Source organism: Bombina bombina, chromosome 6 (genome assembly GCF_027579735.1).
Source record: "Bombina bombina isolate aBomBom1 chromosome 6, aBomBom1.pri, whole genome shotgun sequence".
Lineage (NCBI taxonomy): Eukaryota > Metazoa > Chordata > Amphibia > Anura > Bombinatoridae > Bombina > Bombina bombina.
In genome coordinates, this window is record NC_069504.1 from 92,865,623 (window position 1) to 92,885,428 (window position 19,806).

Sequence of the window (19,806 nt, forward strand, 5' to 3'; positions counted from 1 at the left end):
AAAATATTTAGAAAGGGATTTCAAATTATTTTAAAAATTATTTTAAAATACATTTCAGGGCTTCCTGCAAAGGGTTTAAACATATAGTTAAAGGGACATGAAATCCAAAATGTTTCTTTCATGATTCTAATAAAGCATGCAATTTATAAAACACTTTTCAATTTAATTTTATTATCACATTTACTTTGTTCTTTTTGTATCCTTTATTGACTCTTGATATCATTTAAAAAAAAAGGTAGACTCAGGAGTGTGCAAATGGAGAATTATATTTATTTATTATCGGTTATTTGTAGAGCGCCAACAGATTCCGCAGCGCTAATATGACAGCAGTTTTAAAATAATTCTTTTAACAATCATGCAAATACTGCTGCCATCTAGTGATCAAAAGATATTTTTTTACGGACTGCTGCTATATAGATTCCAAAATATGTGCAAGCTACCTATGTAACTATTCTGTTTAATAAGGAATACCGTGCAAATCTATGGAGGTCACTTCCAGGAGGCCGACTGGTGATTTGTGGGTGAGGCAGCATTGGCAGGATAAGAACCAGGCATACCGCAGTCAGGGTCTGGTGTGCTGCAGATGAGGTTTGGTGGAAAGGGAGCAGGGCTGAAAAGAGGGATGGTGAGAAAACGAATGATGACCACTGTTAGTGGGCACATGGTGCAGCCATTATGCTCCCCCTTCCCCCGTCAATGCCATTGATAACATAAGAAATAAATAAATGTGATCATGGAAACTTTTAGATTGTCTGCTCTATATGAATCATGAAAGAAAAAAAATGAGATTTCCTGCCCCTTTAAACTCATGCTTAAAGTTCTCAATGTATTGCTGCTCCTTTAAACGCATATTAAGTCCCTATTCTAATAAGTAATTCACTTAAGGGACTTTTTTTTAAGAAAATAAAAATATACTTACATTTTTTTAAATTATACCACTGCTCAATTTGAAAGCTTCAAAAGGTACTTTGGCCTTCTGTACTGTTCACTCTCCTACAAATGTGCGCTCAAATGCATTACTCGCTTACTCTAGTCGGGCACTTTCAAATAGCGCAACAGATTTTATGAAGGGAAAATGCATTCAAAAAAGGCCCTTAATTAAAGTGACATTCTAGTATAAAGATAATGTTGTCTTTTTAGCAGTTTTATATTGTTTTGACATTCTGATGTATGTTTACTGCAATATTGCATTTATGTTAAGACAGTGATTTGTGTTAATATGATGTATTACATCAGGTTCTAGAATGTTGGAAATATATTACATAATTATTACATAGTTACATCAAAAGACTGACTGTAATACAATAACATATTGAATCCTGCTGTATGCTCAAGTTAAAACACAGTGGGGATTGTCGAGCCATATGCTGTTGGCATGATCCAAAATTACTAAATTAATTAACACTATTTTTGACACCTTATGACAGAAGTTTTATTCCAGATGTCTCAACATTATCAAACTTTTATATTCATCTCACTGAATTACACTATTTTAATATTCATTATGTTCCCTAGACTGATATATAATGCATAGATAGAACTGAAATAATTTTGTTTTAAGATAAACTATATGGTAACAATAATAATTGTAAGTGGACAGTTCTTTTGTATCTATCTATCTATCTATCTATCTATCTATCTATCTATCTATCTATCTATCTATCCATAAAGATTATAAAGATATATGTATTTATATAAACATACTAAAGATATATTTCTACACAAACACCTATATGTATAAGTATAAAGATAAATACACACACACATATATATATATATATATATATATATATACAGACATACATGGGCATCCATAGAAAAGGGTAGACAAATATTAAAAATATACCCTGTCAAAAACCTCCTCTTGATATCCATGCCTAAACTATTTAAGTATTCTATAAATTACTGTTGTCCACCATCAAATTACATTACATTTGTTTTTTTTATATATGCATTACTATGATCATAATGATTTTATTATTATTATTAGTAGTAGTAGTAGTAATAATAATAATATTAATAGAATAAATTATCAAAGCATACCATAAAAATATAGTGGCACAGATCTTTAAATTACTTACAAAGTACATAAAATGAATGAAAAGGAATCTGTACTACACAACAGACATGTCTAATAAAATAATATTGAAGTGTATTATATATATTCAAAAAGTATGTAGTATATAAAGTCTAGCAAAATGTATGATAACATTTCACAAATTAATGCATAAATTTCTCTCTTGATTATTTGAGATTATATATTAAGATCTCCCTCTATATATGTCAGATAAATATGTATTCCATGAAAAGAATGTAAATAAGTAATGGCCTAATAACTATAGTGTTTGGCTGGTGAAGAATATTTTTAAAATATGATGATTTGAAACAGATGACAAGCAGCGCTATTTTGTTCAGTGTTTACAACTGACTGACAGGAGGGTTACTTAAGGAAAAGTGACTTGTACTTTGTGGTCGGGGGTTTTCCTTTTTTAAAAAAAAAATCTGTTTGATATAGACTGACAAATAAAACAATCTGATTATGTTTGACATGCAGTTTTGGCATAAGACATTGAGAAATCCTCTTTTACTGATGGGTAAATTGCAGCTGCACAATATTTTAAAATATTAATTGGCTGTGTCTCTTTTTCTGAATGAATGATAGCTTGAAAAGCATTATAATCACTTCCCATATTTTATGTAGACAAGATACAAATATACAGGGAGATACTTTTATACATATTCTAGGGACATTAATCTATATAGAACTAGATTACAAGTGGCGCGCTAACGTTACCACGTTAACATGCGTGCATATTACAAGTTAAAAGTCAACTCGACCGCCTGAGTGCAAACAAAATTTGTGCTCGTCTTGTCAATGTTATTGAAGTCCTCGCGTAAAGGTTTATGGTGTGAGAATTACAGTGCACCGGTTAGAGAATATGTTCTGTAGCTGTTATAAACGCTGTGATCAGCTGAGCGCTGTGATTAAAGGGACACTGAATCCAAATTTTTTTCTTTCGTGATTCAGATAGAGTATGGCATTTTAAGCAATTTTCTAATTTACTCCTATTATCACATTTTCTTCATACTCTTGGTATCTTTATTTGAAATGCAAGAATTATTTATATTTATAATTGTTTATATGCCGGCCCATTTTTGGTGAACAACCTAGGTTGTTCTTGCTGATTGGTGGATAAATACATCCACCAATAAAAAAACACTTTCCAGAGTCCTGAACCAAAAAAAAGCTTAGATGCATTCTTTTTCAAATAAAGATAGCAAGAGTACGAAGAAAATTTGATACTAGGAGTAAATTAGAAAGTTGCTTAAAATTACATGCTCTATCTGAAACACAAAATAAAAAAATTGGGTTCAGTGTCAATTTAACTTTAAGCAGGTAACTTTCTGCAGAAGCATTTAAGCAGGTAGCTTTATCCAGAAGCGTTTGGGTAATCCTAGGATTACCCAGTTAAAGCCCGATGTATGATCTTACATCGGGCTTTACCCACAGTCTCTGGGGTAATGTCAGTTTTATCTGACTTTACACATAACATATATATATATATTTAGCCTGTGTTTTAAGATATAATCTGTAAATTCCATCAAATTGGTCAGTATTGCTTCAGACTTGAAAAAGGAAGACATTCGTCCGAAAGCTTGTCATCTTATAAATGTATAGTTAGTCCAATAAAAAAGTATCATTGCTCAATGCAATACTCTTGTTATTTTGATATATATATATATCTATATATATATATATATTTTTTTTTTTTTTTTTTTTTTAAATCAATCAGATATATACAGCAATATATATTTAAAAATAATTAGAACATTTTCATCTATGTGCAGAACATTGTAATATAAAATATTCATAACTAACTTCGGATTAGTGCATTTGGTATAACTCGAGCGATGTGTTAGGTTTTTTTAAGTTTACACTCTGAATTCAAGTCTAGGGGAGAAGAAGTTAACGCGGTCGTAATATCGGAAGTCCTGAATTTAGCGTGTGACGGTTTAAACTTGCGTGCAGATGTTTTACTTTCAACTTGTAATACGTGCACTAACCCATTTAGTTTTCTTCTGGCGATGTTTGCATGCACGCAAAGTTGCTAAATAGCGCTCCACTTGCAATCAGGCTTATAATGTTTAATACAACAGTAAAAAAAGTGAAATAGTACACTTTTGTTATTTAGCGTGTGACGGCTTAAACTTGCGCACAGATGTTTTACTTTTAACTTGTAATACGTGCGCTAACCCATTTAGTTTACTTTTGGCGGTGTTTGCATGCACGCAAAGTTGCTAAATAGAGCTCCACTTGCAATCAGGCTTATAATGTTTAATAAAACAGTATAAAAGGTGAAATAGTACACTTTTATTATTTATTTAGTCTGCTCTCCCTGTAACCCTCTCGCCGAATGTAGACTATCGCGCGCACGATAACCTATTCCCCATAGAAGTCAATGGAGTAAAAAAAGTGGGGAAAAAAAACACCCAACTCACACGCTAACCCAATTACATATTTTCATGTGCGCTAAACCGACATGAAAATATGAATATTTCACATTCCAATGTTCTTCACATAGAAGACAATGTTCTATTTATTCATATATACATATTTATATATGTGAATCTCTCCACATTTCATCACTAATTGTGGGGCAGATTTGTTCCTGGTATTTACCACCCTGCCCTTCTGCAACCAATTTGTATGAAATTACTCAATCGAATGAGTCCAGGGTGATTTTCATCCAACATCTCTAAGTTGGTGGAGTATGTTTATGAAGCAATTGTTTAAACTTTGCTTCATAAGCCATGTTCGGCAAGCGCTCCAAGCGACTCAAAGCTCAGCGCTCTGATGATGCAAGTCCCAGCGTTTTCAGCATGCTATACACGTGTTGCTCATGGAGGCTGCCTTGTTTACAATAATATATATATAAATGTTGTAATTAATAATTTAATAATTATTTCACAAGTGAGGGAGCTTATAATAAACGTTTGAATAAACGTTTGAATACGCAAAGGGATCTGCTACACAATAATGGAGTACATATATATAATTCATATGTGAGATGTTTCTATTTGCATGCAATATTTCTAATACTTAAAAGGTATAAGAAATATTGCATGCAAATAGAAGTGCCTCATATACAAATTATATTTGGGTACTCCATTATTGTGCAGCAGATTACTTTGGGCAAGCAAACATTTTTTCTAAGCTCCCTCACTTGTGAAATAATGATTAAATTATTAATTACGTCTCCTATCTCCACGTCATCGCTGGAGCAGATGTTCCCGGCGCTGGCTCTGAGCGCTTGCCTGAATGCGGCTATAAGTATCAGTTGCAGGCCCAAATGAGCAAGCTTCAACCAATTGGGACTTTCAGATGTTGATAAATCTAGCCTATCGCCTTCTAAAGAATAATGCAAATAAGGTGCAAAATAAATTAGAATATGTAATTTTTGACCTGCAGTGTCTCTAACTGACCTCTCTATATGCCTTAAAAAGAGACGAGAATAGAAATATTGAAGATGATTTTCTAAGCGTGTATCCCAGAGATATGGATTTGCTAAGCTGTTTAAATTGTAATATATTTCAATAGCAAAACAACAGCTTTAAGTACATTCTTCTTTGGCGATTAAGTCTTGCCACACTTTGTGTATGCAGTCATAGCCGTGGAGACTGTTGCTCTTAAAACACCACTTTGGTTGTTAAGGTTACAGAAACACCTGCTAAATGGGCGTCCACAATTAGTCCTCTTTAGAAGTCTGACGTCAACCATTTTACCGACCACTTGTACTAAACGCTGCACCGTCATTCAACCTAATGAATATAGACAAAAAAGATAAAATATAATTGCAATGTTTGTTTTTTTCTTCACTGCAGCCTACATGAATAATATTAACCCCTATAATAATGTGGTTAACATTATTTTGTCCAACCCCTATATATTAAACATATTATATTAATCTCAGACCACATATGATTAAAATGGACAAAACATTTCTGAAGTCTGCCTATAGAGTAGCATAAGAGCAGAGTTTGAACTATATTAGAACATATAAACACTGTGTTTGCTGCAATTGTTTTTCAACTGTAAAACGCCACCCAACTTTTTCTTTATTTGGAGGAGCCAGTCCAGACTTGAGTCTGGAGATTACTGATCTTACCTCTGCCATTGTGTTTGCATAATCTCCACTGTTTGGCTTCAGCAGAAAAGATAACCTGTAAATTAGGGAGAAACATGTGGCAGGGTTAGGCTTGTGAAATGTGTTGTTTGCTCTTTTAGTTTTCAGGACTGGAAAACCCACAATCTTCATGGAAACAAAATAAATACAAAAATAGTTATTTGTTGCTTTACAATGCATACATAATTAAGCATTTAAAACAATCCCAAAGTGTTTATTGTTCCTTTAAGTCACAGGTAGACTTGTTATTAAAATAATAGCTTTCTTTACTCATTGAGATACATTATATATAAATACAAGAAAACCACTGCTAATGACGTTATGTCATATCACCTTAGGCAGACAATTTTGTTTTACTTTATATTAGGAACTAACACCAGGGGTTCCTTTTGTAAGGTTAATTATTAATACCAAAAAGGAAGAAATGCCTAAGTATGTTTTTGTTCCATTTTAAATTGAAGCCATATGCTCACTATCTGATTGTAGAATTATACATGATATTTGTTACATATTTTTTAAGGTAAAAAATCTTTTTTTATACAATGACTAAGTTGCATTTATGGATCTCCATATCTATATATGTTTTGTTACTACTTCCTAAAGTTTATTATTTTTCTTGCCATGTTCTTCGGATTGGTGTGTAACTATTGTCTTTTTTTCCCACTTTAATTACCCATATCCGTCTTGCTCTCTCCAGGATACATATGTATTAAAGTATTTTTTTTTTATTTGTCAAGTAAGATGAGAATGTCTTACTTGTCTCAGAAAATATAGAAAAGCTGGAATCTAACTTATCTAAAAATGTTTTTTAAAGCTGCTTCAAATATAATAAATAGAAAAAAGAAAAAACTCATTTCTAATAATATAATCTCCATCTGCGAAAGAATTCATACATTATGTTGCTGAGATTAATAAAAGTGGGGGTAGCTACTAAACTGCAAGTGCAACATAAATAGTTTATCAGATAGTTTTAACTGCTAAAAGTGAACTGTGTAGTAAAATATAATTGCAACTCTATAGACTAAATAGCGTTTATTTATTTTTTATTTCAAAACATAACTAATTTTTTTTTTTTTTTTCATTAAACAGTTTTGTACATCATCTCAACACAAGGTGGCAGTAAGGGGACACATATAGTAAAAATATGTTAAAACTATATGTTTTTTTTGTTTTTTTTTATGTGCTTTACTTACTCTAATATGTGTAAAGGTTACAAAATAGTTTAAAATCCTTGATATTAAATATATTAAATAGCATATTTTCTTTTTATTCAATTACATGAAACTATTATTTTTCAACAAATCTGTTATTTATATATATGTGTGTATATATATATATATATATATATATATATATATATATATATATATATATATATATATATATATATATATATATATATAAGCTTTAAAGTGCCTAATGTGCTGTTTGTTGCTGGGTGTAAATACTAATAATATAATGAAGCTTAACGGGACATTATACACTAATTTTTTTCTTTGCATAAATGTTTTGTAGATGATCTATTTATATAGCCCATAATTTTTTTATTTTTTTTTAAATGTATAGTTTTGCTTATTTTTAAATAACATTGCTCTGACTTTCAGACTCCTAACCAAGCCCTAAAGTTTTTTGAGAATACCGTCAGATACCTACTCCAGCTTGCTCCTGTTTGTGTAAAGAGTCTTTTCATATGCAAAAGAAGGGGGAGGGGGGAGTGTCTTATTTCCCACTTGCAGTGGGTGTTCCAGCTAACCTTTTCAACAGAGCTAAACTGAGAGCTTCTAAGTAAGTTTATAAACAGTTTTATACTGGATTTATATATCAGTATCTTTGCATCTTATTCTTTATAGTAGTGTCTATTACATGCAGTTATATGAAAATTGGTGTATGCTGTCCCTTTAACTTCTTCCTTCTGACAAATTATTGAATGCAATGAAATGTCAAGCTAGTAGTGATTTAGGTAAACTACACTCACATTTATACTGAACTGTAGCTACCTAGCTAGGTAGATAGATTTTAACATGTTTTTTTTTTTAAATAGTTTGGTATGACCAAAGTTTAGGGTAAAGTTTAACAAAATATATCAAATAAAAAAGTTATGATTAAAAATTAGGTTTTATGGGCTAACTGATAAAATTTAAATAGAATAACACAAATATGAATGCAGCTCACTAGATAAAGATTGCGTCACACTCTGTGGGAAACAGTTTAAGAGATAAAGGAATATTAAATGTTAATGGTTCATATTGAGTGTGTCATTTAAAGAGACTTTTTCTATTAACTTCTCTTCTCAAATGTACTTTGTTCTTTTGGTAGCTTTTGCTGAAAAGCACACCTAGGTAGGCTGGGGAGCAGAAATACACTATGGGGAGCTGTTTGGGGATTGGTGGCTACACATATGCCTCTTGTCATTTGCTCACCAGATGTGTTTCAACCAGTCCCAGTTGGGCATTGATGCTATTGAGCTTACATTAATAAAATAATAAAATGCTCACCTCTTACTAACACATTTTGAAGTCTTGAACTGAAAATTCTTATCTTGTGCCTATTTTTATTATTTATTTATTATTAATAGCACTATAATATTTGTCAGCAAAGTATCATTTTAACCCATTTCAAAATTAAACAGTATATTCATTTTGCAAATGTTTGTAGCACATTAATCATTTTAACAATATGAGAAACTACCAGCTGCTAAAGAGTTCTCAGAAGTCCAAACTGATTAAATTAAGTCTCTAAACACCTGCTGGTGTAGGGTTTGGAAGAGAACGGAAATTATACAGGATAATATCATGCAGGCAAGCGGATATAAAGCTTTTGGACTATCCATCTTATAGAGCACAGAGAATCTCTTGAGAAAGTGAGATTTACTTCTTTGTAGACATTTCAGTATAGCTTCATACTCATCATCATTTTTTATAATTATCTCTAAATGGAAATTTACAAGCAAGTGACTTTAGATCAGGATAAAGTAGGATAATATATGCAGCTAGCAAAACCATATTTCTTCTCTATTTATGATTATTTATAGTTGCATATTTTTTAATTATAATACAGAAAACACAATGTGCCAGATTATGATTGGAAGGGTTTATCACGGGTGTTTGCGCTTGTTGGTCTTACTGCTGGTATTACTAGTTGAAAGTAATCGCGATAGCTTGAGCGCAATTGCAATTTACGCTAGAATGATTACCGCTTCCTCAGACCTCTGAAAAAAATGTTTTGCAAAACAAAAAAGTATCACAAAACACTTACCGCTAGATTTAGAGTTCTGCGGCCAAAGGGGTGCGTTAGCTACGCATGCTTTTTTCCCCCCGCACCGCTGGTATTTAGAGTTCACAGAATGGCTGCGTTAGGCTCCAAAAAAGGAGCGTAGAGCATAATTTAACGCCACTGCAACTCTCGATACCAGCGGTGCTTACGGACGCGGCCAGCTTCAAAAACGTGCTCGTGCACGATTCCTCCATAGAAAACAATGGGGCTGTTTGAGCTGAAAAAAAACCTAACACCTGCAAAAAAGCAGCGTTCAGCTCCTAACGCAGCCCCATTGTTTGCTATGCGGAAACACTTCCTAAGTCTGCACCTAACACCCTAACATGAACCCCGAGTCTAAACACCCCTAACCTTACACTTATTAACCCCTAATCTGCCGCCCCCGCTATCGCTGACCCCTGCATATTATTATTAACCCCTAATCTGCCGCTCCGTACACCACCGCAAGCTACAGTATAGCTATGTACCCCTCATCTGCTGCCCCTAACACCGCAGACCCCTATATTATATTTATTAACCCCTAATCTGCCCCCCTCAACGTCGCCTCCACCTGCCTACACTTATTAACCCCTAATCTGCCGAGCGGACTGCACCGCTACTATAATAAAGTTATTAACCCCTAATCCGCCTCACTCCCGCCTCAATAACCCTATAATAAATAGTATTAACCCCTAATCTGCCCTCCCTAACATCGCCGACACCTAACTTCAAGTATTAACCCCTAATCTGCCGATCGGAGCTCACCACTACTCTAATAAATTTTTTAACCCCTAAAGCTAATTCTAACCCTAACCCTAACCCCCCCCCCTAAGTTAAATATAATTTTATTCTAACGAAATAAATTAACTCTTATTAAATAAATTATTCCTATTTAAATCTAAATACTTACCTGTAAAATAAACCCTAATATAGCTACAATATAAATAATAATTATATTGTAGCTATTTTAGGATTAATATTTATTTTACAGGCAACTTTGTATTTATTTTAACCAGGTACAATAGCTATTAAATAGTTAAGAACTATTTAATAGTTACCTAGTTAAAATAATTACAAAATTACCTGTAAAATAAATCCTAACCTAAGTTACAATTAAACCTAACACTACACTATCAATAAATTAATTAAATACAATACCTACAAATAAATACAATTAAATAAACTAACTAAAGTACAAAAAATAAAAAAGAACTAAGTTACAAAAAATAAAAAAATATTTACAAACATTAGAAAAATATTACAACAATTTTAAACTAATTACACCTACTCTAAGCCCCCTAATAAAATAACAAAGCCCCCCAAAATAAAAAAATGCCCTACCCTATTCTAAAATTTAAATAGAAAAGCTTTTTTACCTTACCAGCCCTGAAAAGGACCCTTTGCGGGGCATGCCCCAAAGAATTCAGCTCTTTTGCCTGTAAAAAAAAAAACATACAATACCCCCCCAACATTACAACCCACCACCCACATACCCCTAATCTAACCCAAACCCCCCTTAAATTAACCTAACACTAAGCCCCTGAAGATCTCCCTACCTTGTCTTCACCACACCGGGTCCCGATCTGTCCAGAAGAGCCTCCGATGTCTTGATCCAAGCCCAAGCGGGGGGCTGAAGAGTGACGTCCATCCTCGGGCTGAAGTCTGGATCCAAGCGGCGGCTGAAGAAATCCATCATCGGGCTGAAGTCTTGATCCAAGCGGGCGCTGAAGAAGTCATCGGGATGAAGTCTTCTATGAAGCAGCATCTTCAATCTTCTTTCTTCCGGAGCCATCATCTTCCAGCCGACACGGAACATCCTCTTCTACCGACGCCTACTCGCCGAATGACGGTTCCTTTAAATGACGTCATCCAAGATGGCGTCCGTCGAATTCCGATTGGCTGATAGGATTCTATCAGCCAATTGGAATTAAGGTAGGAAAATTCTGATTGGCTGATGGAATCAGCCAATCAGATTGAGCTCGCATTCTATTGGCTGATCGGAACAGCCAATAGAATGCGAGCTCAATCTGATTGGCTGATCGGATCAGCCAATCGGATTGAACTTGAATCTGATTGGCTGATTCCATCAGCCAATCAGAATTTTCCTACCTTAATTCCGATTGGCTGATAGAATCCTATCAGCCAATCGGAATTCGACGGACGCCATCTTGGATGACGTCATTTAAAGGAACCGTGCCAAAAGTTCTTTTACATAGGGATCCATAGGAACATATGTATAAATAATTTAAATTATTAAAATATATATGTATATACATATTTATTTAAGTATTTATATGTGTATATATGTATTTACATACATGTATACACACACACATATATATATTCATATATATATATATATATATATATATATATATATATATATCCTATATTATAAAAGACAAGTGTTTGTCTGAAGCCGTCATGCGCAGTACAGACAAACACTTGGCCTTAGATTCTATTCTCGCGCACCTCGGCATAGCTGACAGCTGACAGATTGGGAGCGCTACACAGCATACAAGCAGCTGTGAGATAGGGAGCGCGAGCTACTCAACAGCTGTGAGGTCTGCTGCGTGAGAAGCGGCAACGCGCTCCCCAGACCTCACAGCTGTTTGTGGCCGACGGGAGCGTCGCGAGGGGCGTGGCCGGGCGTCGCGAGGGGCGTGGCCGGGCGGGTGTTGCCGCGATGGGGCGTGGCCGGGCGGGGTCCCGCGAAGACAGAGCCAGAGAGGGAGCAGGAGGGGGGGGCAGAGAGCCAAAGAGAAGGGGGGGCAGAGAGCCAAAGAGAAGGGGGGGGGGCAGAGAGCCAAAGAGAAGGGGGGGGGCAGAGAGCCAAAGAGAAGGGGGGGGGGCAGAGAGCCAAAGAGAAGGGGGGGGGGGCAGAGAGCCAAAGAGAAGGGGGGGGCAGAGAGCCAAATAGAAGGGGGGGGGCAGAGAGCCAAAGAGAAGGGGGGGGCAGAGAGCCAAAGAGAAGGGGGGGGCAGAGAGCCAAAGAGAAGGGGGGGGGCAGAGAGCCAAAGAGAAGGGGGGGCAGAGAGCCAAAGAGAAGGGGGGGGGGGCAGAGAGCCAAAGAGAAGGGGGGGGCAGAGAGCCAAAGAGAAGGGGGGGGCAGAGAGCCAAAGAGAAGGGGGGGTGCAGAGAGCCAAAGAGAAGGGGGGGCAGAGAGCCAAAGAGAAGGGGGGGCAGAGAGCCAAAGAGAAGGGGGGGCAGAGAGCCAAAGAGAAGGGGGGGCAGAGAGCCAAAGAGAAGGGGGGGCAGAGAGCCAAAGAGAAGGGGGGGGGGCAGAGAGCCAAAGAGAAGGGGGGGGCAGAGAGCCAAAGAGAAGGGGGGGGCAGAGAGCCAAAGAGAAGGGGGGGCAGAGAGCCAAAGAGAAGGGGGGGACAGAGAGCCAAAGAGAAGGGGGGGCAGAGAGCCAAAGAGAAGGGGGGGGGCAGAGAGCCAAAGAGAAGGGGGGGGGGCAGAGAGCCAAAGAGAAGGGGGGGCAGAGAGCCAAAGAGAAGGGGGGGCAGAGAGCCAAAGAGAAGGCGGGGGGGCAGAGAGCCAAAGAGAAGGGGGGGCAGAGAGCCAAAGAGAAGGGGGGGGGGGGCAGAGAGCCAAAGAGAAGGGGGGGGGGGCAGAGAGCCAAAGAGAAGGGGGGGGCAGAGAGCCAAAGAGAAGGGGGGGGCAGAGAGCCAAAGAGAAGGGGGGGCAGAGAGCCAAAGAGAAGGGGGGGCAGAGAGCCAAAGAGAAGGGGGGGGGCAGAGAGCCAAAGAGAAGGGGGGGGGCAGAGAGCCAAAGAGAAGGGGGGGGGGCAGAGAGCCAAAGAGAAGGGGGGGCAGAGAGCCAAAGAGAAGGGGGGGGGCAGAGAGCCAAAGAGAAGGGGGGGGCAGAGAGCCAAAGAGAAGGGGGGGCAGAGAGCCAAAGAGAAGGGGGGGCAGAGAGCCAAAGAGAAGGGGGGGAAGAGAGCCAAAGAGAAGGGGGGAGAGCCAAAGAGAAGGGGGGAGAGCCAAAGAGGGGGGAGAGAGAGAGCCAAAGAGGAAAAAGAGCCAAAAAGGAGAGAGAGCCAAAGAGGGGGGGGAGAGAGCCAAAGGGGGGGAGAGAGCTAAAGGAGGGGAGAGAGAGAGCCAAAGAGGAAAGAGAGCCAAAGAGAGAGACAAAGAGGGGGGGAGAGAGAGCCAAATAGGGGGGGGCAGAGCCAAAGAGGGGGGGGGAGAGCCAAAGAGGGGGGGGAGAGAGCCAAAGAGGGGGGGAGAGCGCCAAAGAGGGGGGGAGAGAACAAAAGAGGGGGGAGAGAGCCAAAGAGGGGAGGGGAGAGCAAAAGAGGGGGGGGGAGAGCCAAAGAGGGGGGGAGCCAAAGGGGAGGGGGGAGCCAAAGGGGAGGGGAGAGCCAAAGAGGGGGGAGAGAGAGAGCCAAAGAGGAGAGAGAGCCAAAGAGGGGGGAGAGAGAGCCAAAGAGGGGGGAGAGAGAGCCAAAGAGGGGGGAGAGAGAACCAAAGGGGGGGGAACCAAAGAGGGGAGAGAGAGAGCCAAAGAGGAGAGAGAGCAAAAGAGGGGAGAGAGCCAAAGAGGGGGGGGGAGAGCCAAAGAGGGGGGGGAGCCAAAGAGGGGGGGGAGAGCCAAAGGGGGGGGGAGAGCCAAAGAGGGGGGAGAGAGAGCAAAAGAAAGGATGGAGAGAGCCAAAGAGGGGAGAGAGAGAGCAAAAGAGGGGAGAGAGAGAGCAAAAGAGGGGAGAGAGAGAACAAAGGAGAGGGGGGAGAGAAAGCAAAAGAGAGGGGGGAAAGAAAGCAAAAGAAAGGGGGGAAGAGAGAGCAAAAGAAAGGGGGGAGAGAGCAAGGGGTGGGACCGCTGTTCTGAAAAAAATGGCCCGTGTACACGGGCTTTAGTACTAGTATATATATATATGTACACAAATATATGTATATATTTATTGAAATCTAACTGTCTAAAGTGCCCTGTGAGGTTAGTGTGCAACTGTAGGTGTTTGTTTGCTTTTACACAATTCTTCTCCATTGAACTCTATGGGGAGAGCGCAATTTTGTGATCGCAACTTCTCCAGTACTGTTTACTGTGTGTTGGATATCTCATGTGCGCAAAAAAATACTTTCAACTTGTAATATGAGTGCTATCCGACGTGTGAAGTAAAATTACTTCTAGCGCAGTTAGTGCACTAGCGGGATTGCAAACTTGCGCTTTAACCGTAATCTAGCCATACATTTTGTAGGATGCTATAGTTGGCACCAGGCTTCAGGAATTTTTTACTGTAATATTCTTATCTATGGTTAAAAAAGTGGTACATTGAAAGAGGTATTTGGGCTAACATTCTTGACGCAAATATAACATAACATACAATATAAGTATAGTAAATATAAGGTTTAGATGCACAGTCATAAGATGTATTGATTTGCCAATTTGGTAGCATGGTCAGATAATTGAGTTGAGTTCCAAATAAGATTGTTTTTACAATGACTAGTATAGCAAAACTAAAAACAAGTTTGTCTGTCATAACATGAATTGCAACAAAGGTTTTTCATTCTATGTAAGTAAATCTTAGATACTTAGCTGTCTATTCATTGTTGCAGTTTAATAATAAATACTCATATGATTTACAAATATTTGTTTTATCTGCTGATATTTTCACAGAAAAAATTTGCAAAAGTAACAATGTACTTATGCAATCCAATATTCATGAGCACTTAGATAGAGAATCAAAACTTTACATAACAAAAATAATGTGTCTCAAGAGCTTTAAATTGTTGTTTGAGTGTTTTGGCTGCTAAAAATGTTTAAAAAAAAATTTAGGTCTATTTTTCTAAAGTTTGCAATCTGCAGATTAATATTTCCAGTAATATAGTGGCCTGGCATCCTTTCATGTGCCAGAATACAAGATAAAGCAAATACAAGTTTTCTATTGCAAAATAAATTTGACCTTGCTCCAGAGTCCATTAGCATTTCAGAAGGTCAAATGTGCGTATTTATGGTAAGGCCTGAAAATGTTTTACAATAAAGCTAATAAAGTTTGTTTTAAAATAAACATGTCATTACTTTTATAAATTGAAGCAGGATTTTAAACAGTAGTAAGGTTGATAATCCAAAATAAGAGTAATTTACTTTCTAGCTAACATTGAAGCAATCATGCACATTGCAGTTGAGTTTGATTTGATAGTGTTCATACTGCTGAATCTTATTTTTTTTTTTTATTAATTAGAAGAAAGCTATCATTTAATAAATAACATATTCTTTTAAAACACTACGGGCTAGATTACAAGTGGAGCACTAATTTATTGCGTGCCCGCAAAAAGGGCAAATTTGCGAGCTCGAATTAGCGCTTATAAATTTAACCAGAAATCAGATCTGAGTGGTCTGAGTGGGCTTAGAATAGTTACCATTGTCACCTAGTAATTGGAGATAGATATACATTGATCAGGACTTTCTAAGTGTGCCTGTGACTAACACTTTTTAATGATTATGACTATGTGATTTGATAATGTTTGTTTTACCTGAGCTAAATACATTGTTCATTAAGCTGTGGTTAGAGCAAATACTATTTGTCCTACTAAATTGAGGCATGACTTTCTTAACCAATAGGCTTGTTTTATATGCTTTTTAAAGGTTGTGTCAAGTGAGTGCAAATATGGCTATGATTATGGCTCTCTGCCGAAACGCATAAGCCAGTCTGTGCTACGCTTTGCTACTTTGTATGGCTGATGTGCTATGTTTCTCCTGGAACTTTTATTTCATGTTGGATTATAATAAAAGTTATATTTTATGTGAGCGGAATTCCTCCTTTACTGTTAATTTTACAAATTTGTCCCAGATGCCCCCAAAATACAGTGTAGTGTATTTTATTAAAAAATACCAATGGTAGCACTAGGCAGTATTTTGGGGGTAAAGTTTACAGGAGTGAGGTGTTAGAAAAATAACGGCATTGAAAAGTGCTTTTACATTGTGGTCTATGGGAACTGTGTGATCCCAGTATATACCCATAATACATAAATATATATGTATATAATCATATACATATATATTTATAATTTGCTGCCATCGCTGCACAACTTACCCCCTTCGCTGTGCTAGTTCTTATGTCGTGTCTAACGGCATGAGAATGGGGCTCCCATTGAAACCTATGGAAGCGTGCTCTTGTGAGGGTAATGCATCCCAGCAATTGCTTTCAACTTATAATACCAACTCACATAAGTGTGCGCTGATATTACTCAGTGGAGCACAAATATCGCTTTCACCAAATCGTTATTTAGTGCTCCACTTGTAATCTTGCCCTAAAGGACACAATGTGATTTGCCCTATATGTTTGTGTTCTATATGCGAAGATCTAATTTTTGGCATTTCCAATCTATGTTTACTTTAGTTTAATAAATAACATTTAATGGGAATAATGATATATATTTTTAGAATTATTATTTAGTTAATGTTGCTCAAACAGAATTCAAAATGTGGACAAAAAAGAGTGCAGCTCCTATTTAATAGTATTTTTTGAATAAACACGTGCACTAAACATAAGCACTTACACTAAAAACAGAGGTAATAGCTATCCAAAATGTTCCCAGATTAGCTGGGAACACGTGGATTTGTCCATGCACTACAGGAACACTGTTTTTAGAGTGGTAGAGGACATCACTTTCCCAAGCGGCTGTGGATATCAATCACCACAGGGACAGTGCCAGTGGGAATGTGACTATTGCCCAGTCTATTGTGGGACAAGTATTTTGGACACCTATTACCTCTGTTTTTAATGCAATTGCTTATGTTCATTGAATTTGTACAGTACAACCTGGAATTAAGCTATACTACTACTTAAATTCCTACATTGTGGATTCTTCAGTTGGTAAACCATATGTGGTAACTGTGTTACTTACACATCACGATTGTGAGACTTTTATGTTTATATTTTGTGTGGTTTGTTTGTCTGATTAGCAAGTTTCTGATTAGATTTTTTTTGTTTTTGTTTTTTTTGTTTTCAAAAGAGCTTTATTAACCCCTTAATGACCACAGCACTTTTCCATTTTCTGTCCGTTTGGGACCAAGGCTATTTTTACATTTTTGAGGTGTTTGTGTTTAGCTGTAATTTTCCTCTTACTCATTTACTGTACCCACACATATTATATACCGTTTTTCTCGCCATTAATTGGACTTTCTAAAGATACCATTATTTTCATCATATCTTATAATTTACTATAAAAAAAATTATAAAATATGAGGAAAAAATGGAAAAAAACACACTTTTTCTAACTTTGACCCCCAAAATCTGTTACACATCTACAACCACCAAAAAACACCCATGCTAAATAGTTTTTAAATTTTGTCCTGATTTTAGAAATACCCAATGTTTACATGTTCTTTGCTTTTTTTGCAAGTTATAGGGCCATAAATACAAGTAGCACTTTGCTATTTCCAAACCATTTCTTTTCAAAATTAGCGCTAGTTACATTAGAACACTGATATCTTTCAGGAATCTCTGAATATCCATTGACATGTATATATTTTTTTTTAGTAGACAACCCAAAGTATTGATCTAGGCCCATTTTGGTATATTTCATGCCACCATTTCACCGCCAAATGCAATCAAATACAAAAAATCGTTCACTTTTCACAAATTTTTTCACAAACTTTTGGTTTCTAACTTAAATTATTTACAAACAGCTTGTGCAATTATGGCATAAATGGTTGTAAATTCTTCTCTGGGATCCCCTTTGTTCAGAAATAGCAGACATATATGACTTTGGCATTGCTTTTTGGTAATTAGAAGGCCGCTAAATGCCACTGCGCACCACACATGTATTATGCCCAGCAGTGAAGGGGTTAATTAGAGAGCATGTAGGGAGCTTTTTGGGGTAGTTTTAGCTTTAGTGTAGTGTAGTAGACAACCCCAAGTATTGATCTAGGCCAATTTTGGTATATTTCATGCCACCATTTCACCGCCAAATGCGATCAAATTAAAAAAAGACGTTAATTTTTTCTCAATTTTAGGTTTCTCACTGAAATTATTTACAAACAGCTTGTGCAATTATGGCACAAATGGTTGTAAATGCTTCTCTGGGATCCCCTTTGTTCAGAAATAGCAGACATATATGGCTTTGGCATTGCTTTTTGGTAATTAGAAGGCCTCTAAATGCCGCTGCGCATCACACGTGTATTATGGCTAGCAGTGAAGGGGTTAATTATGTAGCTTGTAGGGAGCTTGCAGGGTTAATTTTAGCTTTAGTGTAGAGCTCAGCCTCCCACCTGAAACATCAGACCCCCTGATCCCTCCCAAACAGCTCTCTTCCCTCCCCCAGCCCACAATTGTCCCCGCCATCTTAAGTACTGGCAGAAAGTATGCCAGTACTAAAATAAAAGGTATTTGGCCCTTTTTTTTTAAAAAAAAAAAAAGCATATTTACATATGCTGATGTGTAGGATCCCCCTTAGACCCCAACCTCACTGATCCCCCACCAAACAGCTCTCTAACCCTTCCCCTCTGCAATAATGGGCGCCATCTTGGGTACTGGCAGCTGTCTGCCAGTACCCAGTTTTGTAAAAAAATGTGCCTTTTTTTTCCAAAAATGCCCTTTTCTGTAGTGTAGCTCCCCCCCCCCCACCAAGAACAACCCCCAACCCCTTCCATGTCTTTTAGATTACATCTGTAATATTAAATTATTACTCGTTTTTTTAACTTAACTTTTTTTTTTTCTGTAGTGTAGCACTCTCATAGAGATTGAGGCTGACTTGGTCACTAAGAAGGCGTTCTGCCAGTCCTCATAACCTATCTCGGTCTGCGACTCCTTTTCCCACATCTTCGTGTAGGAGGGGAGTGTCTGGGCGTCATCTATCAATAACAGTTTGTAGAGTAAGGAGATTGCATGGGCTGTTGGTGTGCCCTTTAAACATAAAGTCTCAAAGGTGGTGGGTGTTCTGGTTAAACAGGGTCTGTGTTTATGTGTCATGAGGTAATGGTTCAACCGCATGTGTGAGTACCAGCTCAGCATCAGGTGAGGGTGTTCCTCCAAAATGTCCGTCAGTGTCTTGAGCCTATGTCCGTCGGTCAGAGACCTGAGGACATAGTCTTTCAGAGGTGTGTCGGTATTGGTTCTGTTGTCGGATAAGTTCCAGGGCAGTGCAGCGTTCTGATAGATTGGGGTTAGTGGGGAATATCTAGTTATATGAGATGTGGTATTTATTATCTTGTCCCATGTGGAGTAAAAGTCTATCAGCAGGGGGTACTTTGTTGTGGCTGGGTGTCTGTCCTTCTCTAGCATCCAGGCACCTAAGCCTGCGTTGTTTGTGTCTAAGATATCACAGTCCAGTCGTACCCATTCTTTGTTGGGGTCGTTAGAGCACCAGTCCAGTAATCTGCTCAGCGTGATTGCCTGTTTGTATGTTAGTATGTTTGGGACCCC

The 19,806-nt window shown here is 37.7% G+C and overlaps 1 protein-coding gene across 4 annotated transcripts in view; it reads left to right on the forward strand.

Annotated features, from left to right (window-relative positions):
- The window catches only part of CACNA2D1 (calcium voltage-gated channel auxiliary subunit alpha2delta 1), a 1,258,723-nt gene that overhangs the window by 988,896 nt on the left and 250,021 nt on the right, over positions 1 to 19,806 (forward strand). The window lies entirely within an intron of this gene.